The sequence below is a fragment of the Trachypithecus francoisi genome, unplaced genomic scaffold, assembly GCF_009764315.1.
Source record: "Trachypithecus francoisi isolate TF-2019V2 unplaced genomic scaffold, Tfra_2.0 Lachesis_group8, whole genome shotgun sequence".
NCBI lineage: Eukaryota > Metazoa > Chordata > Mammalia > Primates > Cercopithecidae > Trachypithecus > Trachypithecus francoisi.
This window is the reverse complement of record NW_022681473.1, coordinates 112,799,017-112,813,685: the sequence shown is the minus strand read 5'-3', so window position 1 is coordinate 112,813,685 and position 14,669 is coordinate 112,799,017.

Genomic DNA, 14,669 nt, shown 5'->3' with positions numbered 1-14,669 from the left:
GGTTAGAAATGCACTCTTCTTTATTTCTCTCTGTCTTAATCTCTCTCTTCTCTCTCCCTTTCTCTCCCACATCCCTCCCCAACACCAATTTCTCTCTCTCTCTCTCTCTCTCTCTCTGTAGGTGAGGATCAAATTCACAAAGGAAGGGACCAATTAAGATCTTCAAATCCCCTACATCCTACAGAGGATGTCCCACTTTTCAATTAAAGAGGAATATTCCCATGCCTCTAATGATTTGCATTCAGAGGGACATGCTTTTGTGTTAAATGCGTATATGAAAGGTTTTCCACCTGACATCACTGAGTCTTTATTGTTCTGTTTCTGTGTGCCTGTGTGTGCGTTCCTAGATTTGTTTGTATTCATTGAGTATTGGACCTTTCTCCACTATCTGCAGGGATCCCTTGCCCGTAAAGTCCCTCCTTCCACTGCCTCACATTGATCTTTAGTTTCTTGCCCCATAAGGGGCTCCTTTTTACTGACTTCTGGATCTCAATTCCTTTCAGTAAAGATGACTCCAAGATCTCCCTGGGTTCCCACAGAGAAGCAGTGTCTGCCCTGGGAAAGTCCAGCCTCACTCTAACCTCACTCCCCATCTACACAGTGAGATGCATCTAGGTTTTAAGGGCATAGAGAAAAGTCACCATTCTGACAAGTCATGGGAAATACTCCCTCTCTCCTTCCTTCCTTTTATGTGTCCCTCTCCGTTTTTTATGGCTTCCCTTCCATGTCTCTCTCCCCTACCCCCATCCTGCTGCCTGTTTATTTTTTAAGCCTTACCTCCTAAATCCTGATTGCATAGCTCATAAATATTCAGCATCTCCTAGGAGCAACCTCTGAACGGTATATCACCACCCAGCGTTGTTCCCTCCTGTAATCAGAAATGGGGCTAGATGTTTCTCAGAGTCACTTGCCTTCAACCCCTGAGCCCTCCTCTTATCAGGATGAGGGCTTTATTTTCCTCTTTATGGTCTTAATCATAAAAAGATTCCTCACTGTGACTTTTGGAGCCTGGTATAGATTCTAACCTCCATCATCTCAGGGTCCTGTATCTCTAAATGTGAAAACTTCCAGATATTCCATGGTGAGAAAGTTTACCTATTCCAAGGCAATTACTCTCACATTAGAAGAGGAAAGGAAATAGAAATGGCTCTAGAGTTATAATCCAGGTGGAAAAATTATAAGCACTGTGCCTGGCACATAGAAGATATTCAGTAAATATTTCAATTATGCTGAATGATTTCCAATGTGCCTATGAAAAAGATGGAATGAAAGATAAACCAAAGTATAAGCAATGGTGGAATCAGGTGTGAGAGAATGTATACAACTTTTCCATCTTTCCTCCATTTTTGAATATTTTGTCATCCTAATTAGTAATGGAAAAATATACAGTTATCATTTAGAGAGGGTGAAGTAGAGGAAAGTGGGCAGGCAGATTATGGCTGGCTCCCCTTAGCACCCCAAGCTCCTGCCTCTGTGGGCGTTGTAGAGCAGCCCAAGGCCACAGAGGCCAGAGCCTCTTTTCCCCCACTGGTTTGGCACCAGAGCCAGCAAGGCCAGTTGTTTGTATTAGGATGAAAGAGGGAACAAAGAGGTAGGAATAGGAAGTAAATGCAGAGAAACAGACAAGTGTGGTTTCTTTGCAAACATCCTCCCCAAACCTCTGTTCTATGATGTTTTAAACAGATGTCATCCAGGTTTGGCTCGAATCCTTCCAGAGGCAGGGAGCTCAGAACCTGATGGGGGGTGCCGAGGACAAGGTAAGGCAGCTCCCACAAAGAGCAGGTCTTCTCTACAGATACCTGCCTCATCTGTTGGGCTAGTCCTGCCTCTAAATAATTGGTTCAGAAATGAATAGGAAGAGAGACCGGGCACAGTGGCTCATACCTGTAGTCTCAGCACTTTGGGAAGCTAAGACAGATGGATCACTTGAGGTCAGGAGTTTGAGACCAGCCTGGGCAACATGGTGAAACCCCGTCTCTACCAAAAAAAAAAAAAAAAAATAGCTGGGCATAGTGGCATGCACCTGTAGTCCCAGCTACTTGAGAGGCTGAGGCAGGAGAATCGCTTGAACCCAGGAGACAGAGGTTGCAGTTAGCAGAGATTACACTACTGCACTCCAGACTAGGTGACAGAGCAAAACTCTGTCTCAAAAAAAAAGAGGGGATGAGAAGAGAGAGCAGAAGTGGAAGGCAAGATATAAGGAAAAGAACATCTCTTGGTATAAGATTCACATATTGGTTGAAACACCAAAGGCTGAAGGTCAAGCTCATTGTTTAACTTGCCTTGAGCCGTTTCTGCTCAAAATCTACAAGAGGACTGAGGCTGACAGAATTGGGGGGGTTGGCTGTGTAGCAATGACTTGGGCCAGTATCCAGAAAAGCAGCTGCATAATCCCCATTTAAATCCTATTTCAGCACAACTTACATTGGAGATGGGAGCGGGGACTATTCCATGGGGTTGTTTCAGAAAGACCAGGGATGCTGTCAGCGGAAGCTGTGAAAGTGTCTGTGTGTGGAGGTTGGAGACAGGGCCCATGTGTTTTGGGCTCTATTAACTATCTCCCTCCCATCCATCACAGCCTCCCCCCGGGCCTCCACAGCCCTGGCAGCTGGGTCACCCCGGGGAGGCTGGGCTTGGGGTCCCTAAAGGGAGCTAGGCTTCAGGCAGAGCAGCGGAGACACATGTGTGCCGGGCTGGGTTGGGGCCGGCACCTCATTGAGAAGGGGGCTCTCCAAGCTGGGCTTCATTAGGGCAGTGGCACTAATAGGGAGGGGGTTCTGGGGGCTGGGCTGACAGCCAGTTACTTGCTCGTCTGCATTATGGATTAACCCATCTGGGCCTGGGAGATTGGCTCTGAAAGGGGCACAAAAGGCGGGGGGCGTGACCACAATCACACACTGAATTATCCCGTCTGAGCGCAATTGTCCACCAACAAACGGGGCCCCGGGATGGTGACCCCCTTGGGTTCTCTTCATCCCCCATCTCCGTACGGGATGCCCCATAGGAAAAGCCAGAGATAAACTACTGCCTGGTTAAAAAACAGGGTTTGGGGCAAGGAGGACAAGGATGCCATTCCAGAGAGACAAGGAATTTAGGGGAGAGGAGTGGGATTTGAGTTTCAGCCAGAGAAGCCAGGAGCCAAGCAGAAGTTCTCCCAACATACTTTTTGACTTCAGCCGTCCACCTCAGAAACAAAGAACGACATAAGAAACACACCTGTCGGGAATACCAGGCAGAATCTGGGAGCAGAGGGGCTCAGTCTAGGGGAGAGGCATGGGAAGGATCAGAGTCAGGTGTCTCGCATCTCACCCGTCACCCCCTCTGAGGCTAACTGATTCCAGACATGAATAAGGGGCTCTCATTTGGGGTCTTGAAGGACCCCTGCCCTGCTCTGGCATCTCTGATGCTCTCCCAGTGGGAGTGCCCCAATCCCTCCCCCACGTCCTCCTCCAGGAGTAAGACCCTGTGCGATGCAGGGTGATGGAGGGAAGAACAGGAGGGGGCGGCAGGCAGGGGGGCCCTCTCCTCTGCCTAATCCTCTCATTACCATCTCATAATCAGAATCACGCTTTTGATGTAAATGGGGATGTTAAATATTGGTTTCTCTAGACACAAGCTCCTTTGGAGAAAATTATTAATGCTCCCCCTTTTGCCAATACTGGTGGCCCCCACAGTGTAAGGGGGGATGGTGCAAAGTATTACTGAGGGCTGGGGGATTTAGAGTCAGACTGGTGGCAAGGTGGAAGTGTCTGATTTCCACAGGGGTAGACTGATTTGTTTTCAGTTGGCCTGGGCAGCCTCAGTTTCCCTGATTCAGCAGAATAAACTCATCCAGAGGAAACTGGCTCATTTCAAACTCATCAAGACTTGGTTGGAGCTGATTGACTTCTGGTCTCAAATCATTCTTGACTGGAGATCAATATGGAGTTGTAGATCCCAAAATCAGATTACTAGGGGAGGGGAAGGGTATTCACTGGAGAGCTCAGGCTCTTTGCCCTGTTGCCCATTGCTAGAAACTCCTGGCATGTCCCAGGGGAGTGACCTGCACACTCCAACCAAGGACAAAAAGTGACAATGTCCTTTCACATCCAGAACTTCCTGTTTGCCATTTCACAGCAGTCCTGCAACATAAGGAGAGCAGCTACCATTCCCAACTGGCAGGATGAGGCTCAGAGTGGATACGCAACTCACCCAGGCTCACACAGCTGGTAGATGACAGATTCGTATGGTAACATGGGTCATCTGAGTCCAAACTCACCCTCCTCCCTTTGCACCATGCTCTCTCTTAAAATTCAGGCTACTACTCCTCTGCTACTTGTAGGGAGATGGAGACCATTTGGTGTGTCAGTGTTTTGACCACAGAAAAGTGTGCATTGAGGGTGTGCGTTGAAGGCGTGGGGGTCAGGTCAGGCAGAGGTCACTGTCAGCTCTACTCTACTGCTGCAGTTAGGACACGAGGACACGGGCTGCTGGAAAAGCCATCACCCTGCCTGTTCTCTTTGTTCAGTGGCTCCATCCTTCACTGCGTTGTCTGTACTCTGGGTTCAAAACTGGGAATGAATGTGAATCACAAGAGTCTTGAGCTCCCAACCTCAAATGATCATCCTAACTCAGTCTTCCAAGTAGCTGGGATTATAGGCATAAGCCACAGAGCCCGGCAGGTTAATGTTAATAGCAATAATAATTGCTTCTTCTCACATTTGCTTAGTACTTTACAGTGTACAAAGTCCCTCTCTGGGCTGGGCGCGGTGGCTCATGCCTGTAACCCCAGCACTTTGGGAGGCCAAGGCGGGCAGAACACTTGAGGTCAGGAGTTCAAGACCACCCTGACCAACACTGCAAAACCCCGTCTCTACTAAAAATACAAAAAATTAGCTGGGCATAGGTGGTAGCCACCTGTAGTCCCAGCTACTTGGGAAGCTGAGGCAAGAGAATCACTTGAACCTGGGAGACAGAGGTTGCAGTGAGCCAAGATTGTGACACTGCACTTCAGCCTGGGTGACAGAGTGAGACTGTCTCAAAAACAAAAACAAAGCCCCTCTCTGGATTTGGGGATATGATGTGATGCTCAACCCCCCCCCCCCCCCCCTTGAGAACTAGAACCACAGCATTATGCTAAGGACAGGACGCAGGTTCTGGGATCAGCCTGTGTGTGTTCACTTCCCGGCACAACTGCTTATTTGCTGGGTCGTTCCTGGTAAGCAGCAGTGTGACCTCAGGCAAGTTAAGTCCCAGCTCCCTGCCTCAATGTCCTTATCTCCGAAGTAAAGACGATAATAACAGAGCCTACTTCCTAGAGTTGTTGGGAAGAATCAATAAGATTATACTCACCAAGTGCTTAGAGTAGTGTCTGGCACTCACTAAAAGTCATTTTTAGGGCGGGTAAGGAGTGTGATCCCATCTTACAGACGCAGAAGCTGAGGCTCAAGGGACTAAGTAACTTGTCTAAGGTTACTCGGTTGGCATGGCAGAGCTGATCCTTAATTCGGGTCTGGAATGCAATCTGCAGGTGGTCTGGGACCCGTGCCCAAAGTTCCCTGAGGAGAAAAAGAAAGGGGCGGTCTCCTGAGGCCCTTTGTTGTGTTTTAGATGGCAAGGCAGGCTCTTTTGCTGTTTAGCCGGCTTAGCCACACGCGGAGGAGACGGACTTCACTGCGGCCGGCGTGACTTGGGGCGACTCCTCTTCCCCCGGCCTCCTGGCTTGAGGCGGCAAGAGGAGCCAGGGGCACCATGTGGCTTGCGCTAAGCTGCTACTAGAAAGAGAAGGCGGGAGATGCCTTCGGAGGGCCCCCTCCAGGGCCTCGGAGAGGCCTTCCGCGGCTCAGCTCCCTGCGTTTAGCTTTCTCCTCATTAACTCCCCGGCCTCATTAATCAGCCCCGATGAAATGCGCCCCCGGGAACGCTGCCCGCCCGCTCCGCAGTTTGGCGCTTTAATTATCCTCCCAGCGGGAGGAGGCGGGGTTGGCGAGGCTCTGTGTGTGTGTGTGTGTGTGTGTGTGTGTGTGCGTGCGCGCGCGGGTACACACACACACGCACACATGCATGCACAGGTCCGCGGATGGCCGAGATAGGCAGAGCCCGGGTCGTGACCCAGCCAGGGCTGCAGATCCTGCTGGCCTCCCAGGATATTACCTCAGCCCCAGGCAGCCCTAATGTCTCCCGGGCATCTGCCCAGCGAGCCTACTGCCAGGCGGTCATTTGCATCAAGTCCCTTCCCTTGCAGGGATCTTCTTTCTCTCCAACAGTCCACAAACCTTCATCTCTTTTGTTTAACTTCACTGACTAACCAAATCCTTACTGGCCTGCACCTACTTTGTGCATTGGAAACATGGTCGGGAACATGGTCTAGGAGTTGGAGATACAGACATAGCCCCTGTCAGGCCTCAAGAAGCTCCCACACCGGCCAGGAGGGAAACAAATGAAAAAACAAACCAAACAAAGAACAAGGTCCTCATCTTAAAGAGAGCACACAATGCTATGGAAGTGCAGAGTAGGATACGGAATGCAGTCAAGGCTTGCCAAAAAGGCTTTTCCTAAGATCAAAGCCTGGAGTGGTACTTAAGCTGTAAGTGGGAGCCAGCCAGTGAAGCCGTGGATGTTTAAAGGAGTAAATAGCAAATACAGACAGGACATAACATAGACAAACTGTGTGCACAGAGCCCTGTGGGTATTCTGTCCAGCTGGAGATCAGGGTTGTGACAAGGAGACAGCATGAGGTAAGGAGCTAGCCATGGTAGAGCCCAGGACATGAGAAGCCTTGTGTACCGTGCTAATGTTGACTTAGATGTAACCTAAAGGCAATGAGCAGTTAGTGACGGATATTTAAAGCCAGAGAGTGACACGGTTAGACATATGTTTTGGAAATCCTCATGGCAAGTGAGGAGGATGAGTTACAGGGGGACAGGAATGGAGGAAGGGAGGCTAATTAGCAGGTTAGGTGGCTGATTGGATGTGGGAGGCAAAAGAGGGAGTGGAGTTTGGAATATTCCCAAGTTTCCTCTGCAAGATGTGTTTGGAAATGGGGAGGAAGGTTATCCTGAAGTGGTCCCAGGTCCTCAGTTCAACTTGCAGGTGAGGCAGAGACCAGCTGGTTTTCCCTGTTTGCTTTACCCTCGTCTTGGTAGGCAGCCAGGAGACTTGTCTTCCAGTCTCAAGTAGGTAAGCTACTTCATCAGCTCTCTCATCTACAAGATGACTTGGATGGGATCTGGTTTACAGACTTACTCCTGCAGGGCAGAGGGTTCAGGGTCTAAGAAGATCAAAGCATGCCAAGGCAAGAATGAATGCCTACTGAAGGAGGCAGTGCTCCTCAGCCAAAGTCTGCTCTAGTTTTGCTGGAAAAGGGTTTGAGGTTGCCAGATGTTCTACAATAGAAGCCAGAGGTCAATGTTTTTAATATGACATCTCCTAATTTTAAAATGCCCCATCAAAATATACTTGGTTTGAAACACATGAGATAGATTTAAATCCATTAGTTCACAAGTGCTTTAAAAAAAATCATTGGTTACCATTAGGGGAATCTGAGGAATAACCTCATTACTTTGATAAATAATAAGGGGAAGAATCAAGCATTTATTCTGCCTTTCCTATTTGACATGTACCTCTGCATAAAGAAATCATTGATGACAGATTCTCTTTAAAGAAGTATTCAAGCTCATAAATGAAGAGTGAATCATATAACTAGACTGTCACAACTTGGCAATCCCTAATGAAATAATGGATCTAGACAATGGTCGTTACTGACAAGCAGACATTACTTCTGATCGAATTAAACTATGGTCTATGAAGTATTCTTGAAAAAAATCAAGCATTAATTGATCAAGCCTCTATATCTAACAACCAATTTACAGGAAATATAGAGGTAGAAGAACATGTTAAATGGCACCATGGGGATACATTTAACAAAATTCAGACTGTGGAAAATTCTACAGACCAAATGATCTGGTTTATTTAACAAATAAATTTCAAGGAAAAAAGAGATTAACTGGGGGATTATCAGATTAAAGGAGAGAATGCACTGTGGAGATTCATTTGGATCCCAATTTGAACAACAATAAAGAAAAATAAGACAATTGGGGAAGTTGGAACATTGACGATATATTTGAGGACAAGGAATTATTATTTTAGGTTTGATAGTGACATTATTATTACGCTATTTAAAAGAATTCTTATCTTTTAGGACTACTTTTTAGTACTTACAGAAGAAATGATAGGATTTCTGAGATTTGCCTCAAATTCTGGAGGAGCGTGGGAGAATAGATGAAGGAAGATTGCCTTTGAATAGATTAAGTGCTGAAATTGGGTGGTGGGACTATGGGGGTTCATTATAGCATTCTCACTAATTTATATATGTTTATGATCCATGATATGCTATTATTCATGATAGAAAATGTAAAAAACACTTTATGGACCAAAATGTGTTGGTGACCTGGATTTGGTCCACAGGCTGCCAGACTGTGGCCTCTAAATCTGACGACACTTCAGCTTCCATCCAACTGTAAATTGCCCGTGAGTCCAAACCATCAGTGGTGGGACTCCATATTACTAGACTTTGATTTCCCAAACCTTTTTCTGGTCCCTTTTCAGGTCCTTTCCCAGAGGTTCCCATCCCCCAGGGAACGCGATCGTGTTGCAGAGCATTAAACAAAAGCCACGACGGCTGCCAGAGTTCCCTGGGACACAAGACATCAGAGGATTGGGGTGCTTAGGACTGGGATGCTTGGAGCAGGACGTCTGGAGCTGTCACAGACTAGCGCCGCTCCTCTGTCCAGTTCTCTCGCCTCCATGTTAAAGATATACACTGCATCCGGCCAGACCCACTTTTTATCTGAGCATTCCAGAGCCCAGGCAAGGCAAAGGCTTCTACTACCCAGGAAAATAATAATAATAATAATAAAAGACTGAAGCCTCCCCTGCGGATTTCGGGTTAGAGAAGAGGGTGGTCAATGTCGGGGAGACAGAACGATTGGGACAGAGGAGGGGAAAGAGTGAAAGTCCCCTTATCCGAAGGCACGTGAGAAGGACAATGCTGCAGACGGGCACGGAGCTGTTTCCGTGCGGTCTCTTGTCTTATTGCATGCCCCCAGCCCCACGCAGTGAACAACCCTGGCACGTGTCTGCGGCGCTGGCTGCTCATTTAGAAACCAAGGGACCAGCTCGAGTGCATCGCGCGGGCGGCCGCAGAGGGGACGCACAATAGGCAATCAGCGGCCGCTGGGCGGGCGGGGAGGGCGCTGGGGCGCTGCCGGGGGCGCCGCCAGGGGCGCTGCCAGGGGCTCCAGCAGCCTGCGCGCTCCAAGGACGCTTCCGTTCCTCGCCAGCCCCGGGGCCTCTTATTGTTCGCTGGACCAGCTCCTGTTCGTCTGACTGGCGCTGGCGTGGGGGATTTGGCTAGAGTCGGTCTCGGCCGCTGCCCCGCCCGGGCTCCTGCGTGCAGGCGCATCCCTCCACTCGCCAGCGCTCCGACCCAGGTGTCCGCGTGCGCCGATTAGGCGGCCCGCCCGGCTCCCGCCTCCTCCATCAGCCGCTAATGGGCCGCCCTCGGCCTGGCCCCCGCGGTACTGTGTGCGCGTGGGGGTGACGCCGGGTCTCCACGGCGCGGTGGAGGGTGACCGCGCGCCGCTGCCACCCCGCTTCACACCTGCTCCCCGCCCCCAGCCCCGGCCGCGCGTCGGGTTCCCTCCCTCCCCGCGGGAGGGGTCTCAGCTGGGGCTGCACTTGGTAAAGAGGCCGTGGAGAGGCCGCCGGCGGCCCGAGGAGGAGCCATAAATTTGGAGCAGATGCGGCCTGACAGTCACCCAGCCCGGGGAGGTGGGGGAGGGCTCTGCGCCCCTCCCAGGCCGCGTCTTCTGGTTTGCAGCTGAGTTAGGTGGATTCCAGGCCGAGGTGACTCGGGACTTTGGACACAGGGAGCCTGTGCTCCTCACGCCCCCACCTCTGCCGACCGCCCATTGTGTGCCCACATGCAGGGAGAAGGAATAGGGGGCAGAGACATGCCCGCATTCGCTCATGACTTTCTCCCTAAAAAGAGTCGTTTTTCAGTAGAGACTGGGACAAAGTCGGCCACCCTGGCTCTGAGTTGGTGCTTTTTGACAGCAACCAAAGAAAAATATGGAAGATAGTAGAAGCAAGCTTCAGCTGTTCATTCTGCACTATTTATTAAGTGCCTGTTTTGTGCTAGAAAGGTAAGGAAGCACAAGCAGACAGGATGGGGGAGATGGCAAAAGGTGGCAGAAAAAATACCAAGGACTAATACTTGCCGTTCTGTAAGTATTGTGTGTACTGTAATTCTGCACATTTAAATAGTATTTTCCTTTAGGAAGTAGCGTTTCCTCCAGCAGAAGACGGAGCGGGGTGCAGTGTCTTGGGGGTTGATGGAGTTCGTCCTCAATCCAGGTATCCCATCCACAAATATGCGTGTGTCGGGGTGCTTTCCACGGATCTGGAAGGGAGTGAAGAGAGTTGGAGCTGCGCCCAGGTGGGGTGGACACAGCCCTGTTTATCTTACTTGCTCTGGGTACTGTAGAGATCCTTCTCTAGTGTCGCTTGAATCGAAGACTGAGTCTCCCATCTGAAGATCTTGTGACCAAGGGTGATTGAGGGGTCAGTGTCCACAAAGCTGGTGCTGAGTTGGCAAAAACCTCTGCAACCTCCCTTTGTGGCTCTTCTCTGCTCCCTCTAACACTCTGGGCTGGGTAACTAGATTGGCTTCTAGGATCCATTGCCTCTCCCCTTAGCTCCCACTCCGACAAGTCTCCCTGGTCTATGCCCCCAGGATCACCCGAAGACTAGAGCAAGCTTGTGCAACCCACGGCCCAGAGGCGGCAGGCAGACCAGAACACCTTTGAATGCAGCTCAACACAAATTCACAAATGTTTGTAAAACGTGATGAGGTTTTTTGCGAAAACACATTTTTAACTAGTGTATTTTATGTGTGGCCCAAGACAATTCTTCTTCCAATGTGGCAGGGAAGCCTAAAGATTGAACACCCCTGGACTAGAGGTTCACAGCTTGCATGAACATCACCTGGAGGCCTTATTAACCCTGCCCTACAGTTTCTGATTCCTTTGGTCTGGAATAGAGACAGAGATTTTGCATTTCTGAAAGTTTTCTAGGTGGTGACAGTGGTGATACTGGGGGCCACACATTGAGAGTACCGGCCTACAAGGAAAGGAAAATAGGAGTAGGCGAAAAAAGGAAGGAGATGAAGTCTTCAGTGATGGAGAAGGTTACTGGAAGCTGAAGCTCTCCAGGGTACTGGGGTATCTTCACCCTCTGTGAGGGATCCATGGTCCAAATCCACAAATAATTGTGGACAGATTCCAGAATTCCTATTCCAAAATTTGAGGGGGGGTTGTTTCTGGAGACTTAGCACTCCCCCTAATGGCCTCAGATGATTCTGCACTCTCCTCAGCCTTTCAACGGGAAGCAAGAATTACTCTTATTTTCCCAGCCTAACTTGGTTATCCACTCCCATCTCTTTGTCACTGATGGAGCAGGTGCATTGTCTTACACATTTGTTTGAAATTGATGAGCATAGATTTTTTTGCACAGTAGTTTGTGTACTAATGAATGAATTAGTGCTTTCTTTCCTCTTTAGGAGAATCTTATTCTCCTAAAATCTCCCTTAAGTCACATTTGAAGTGTTGTAGGTGGTTCTACCAGTGTTCTAAAACACTTCAAATGTGATTTAAGGGATTGAGTTCCAGATGGTTGCTTAAAAATTCTCCCCAAGGTGTCGGTGCCATTGTCATTAGTCGGGAACTTTTGGCTGGTGGCAAGCACAACCCAAGTCAGAGGTTAAGGTTGGATTTGCAAAGTGGAATTTTTAAGTGTGGTATATGGATATATTAGATGAGAAAATCAGGTGGCATTTTATTTTTCACCACCAGGTGGCAGACCTAACCTCATTAATGAGAATCATCTCTAGATTTAAAGCTTGGCCTGTATTCTACTTTTTTCACATATGAGCCAGGGCAAAAAGAGCTGTTCCTTTACTTAAATGACTCAGAAATTGGGGTAGGGAGAACAATGCTTGAAAATATCTTTGTAACTGCTGCCACTGTACTTGAATAATCCCTTGAACTTCCTGATCCGTGAGGAAGGAAGGGCTCGCTGAAACTTTTTTTCCTTCTGAGAAGAGGGAAAAGATGTAGATGTAACAAAATTGGTTACCTAAGAAAAATGCAAGGAATCGAACTAACCAGAGGTTTCTGCCACCACCGCATAAACACATGGCAGCCCTAAACAGCTTTACAGCCACGTGGCTTCCTTCCCTTGCAGACCCTCTGGCAGTCACCCTCTTAATTCCTACCAACTGAATTCCAACCACCCGAGTTCTTTGTTCTGTCGCCCATATTGAAATTTCCTCAAACTAAAAATGAAAGCTTTATTCTAATTCTGGAATCTACTCAGGGCCTTCTTACTAAATTTAACTTGCAGTCTATGGACATGTGGTTGATCTCTCTTTATCCCAAATGATCTTGACCTTCAGATCATAGTCAATGTATAAATTAAATTTAACCTAAATCATACAATAACTATAGCAAGGGTTACACACACACAGCAAGAATGCAGGACGGGCAAGGTGGCTCATGCCTGTAATCCCAGCACTTTGGGAGGCCAAGGTGGGCGGATCACCTGAGATCAAGAGTTCAAGACCAGCATGGCCAACATGGCGAAACTCCATCTCTACTAGAAATATAAAAATTAGCCAGGTGTGGTGGCATGTGCCTGTAGTCCCAGCTGCTCAAGAGGCTGAGACACGAGAATCTGCCTGGGAACCTGGGAACCTAGAACTTGGAAGGCTGAGATTGCAGTGAGCCAAGACTGCACCACTGCACTCCAGCCTGGGCAACAGAGTGAGACTCTGTCTAGAAAAAAATATATATATACATATATATATTTACACATATATACAAATATATACAAAAAATTTACATATATATACAAAAATATATATACACATATATAGATTATATATATGCATATATATACACATATATAGATTATATATATATCTCTCTCTCTTACAGGAGGGGTCAATGAATGTTTTGGGAGAAGGGCAGTGAAGATTTCTGTTCTACACGCCTTTCTCATCTCAGGTCTATGTTACAGCAGGTACTGACAGTATAGTAGCTTTCTCCACAATGTCAAGGTCAGAGCAGATCTATACCTTACACAGAAGACAGAAAATTGACTATACCAACATCAGGTCCTCTAGCATAGGTGGGACATTACCTTTTTAGCCTGCAGGGCTTAGTACTTCTTTCAGCTGATTGGCTTTAGGCCTCTTCCTCATTTTGGAGAGGGCAAATCTCAGGTGCACATGGAAAATCTTAACTAAGTAAAACCCTCCAGCCCAGAGTGCTTCTCTGCATTGGGCAATTCACTTTCACTGCCACAGCTGCTTTATACACTTTAAATGCTTATAAGGCCGGGCGCGGTGGCTCAAGCCTGTAATCCCAGCACTTTGGGAGGCCGAGACGGGCGGATCACGAGGTCAGGAGATCGAGACCATCCTGGCTAACACGGTGAAACCCCGTCTCTACTAAAAATACAAAAACTAGCCGGGCGAGGTGATGGGCGCCTGTAGTCCCAGCTACTCGGGAGGCTGAGGCAGGAGAATGGCGTAAACCCGGGAGGTGGAGCTTGCAGTGAGCTGAGATCTGGCCACTGCACTCCAGCCTGGGCGACAGAGCGAGACTCCGCCTCAAAAATAAATAAATAAATAAATAAATAAATGCTTATAAATACACTAACAGACAGAGCCTATGGGAAACAATACAAGAGGATTGAATAGTAAGTGTTTGGTTTTTTCTATGTAGTTTGTTAACAGAATCAGTCAAAAAATATATTTATGGAATGCCCACAGGCTACATAGCATGGTACTTCACCCTTCATTGAAAATCCATTAAAACAATTACTGGGTCATGCTTGGAAACTTTTTCCACAAAGGAATTTTCTTTAGTTGCTGGGTTGACAGGAACTAATTTAAGATGCAAAACTAACAACTCCATTTGAACTAGCAAGCCCTTATGTAAACTACTACAAATGATATGTTTGAATTTATTTGCACCTGTGCCTGTATAGATGGACTTAAAAGCCAAAGACATCATGGTATTAATATGCATATAAGGGAAGAAGAGTTTTAAAAGTTAGTGAATCATCTTCTACTAATGCTTGGTAAATGTTTACCAAGAAGGTTGTGCCCTGGTTATAGGCCGGCAATGACCACCAATAAATAAAACTGTTTTCACCTCTATGACAGTTACGGAATGTCATTCCTTCTTGCCTTTCATACCAGGAAAACTAGGCTGAAAAAAAAATCACTTCTTTTTAATCAAGGCAAAAACAGACTCATCCAACCGAAAACCAACCTTTGGTGTTTGAAATTAGTTTATAAACATAGGGAGATTTCATTTTTTTATTGTTTTCTCCTACCTCTAACTTTTAATACTTTAACAACCTTTATTAGAATACATATATGTATATATAGTTGGTTCTGTCTTCGCTAAATCATTTGTTTAACAAAGAATTGTTATTACTTACTTAAAGCACTGGTATAGAAAATGTACCCCATTTCTTGCAAATCTTGCATGTTATGGGGTCTTGTTAAGTGTTTCCAAGTTTAGTGGAATCACCACCATTTCTACCCCAGTCCATATTTT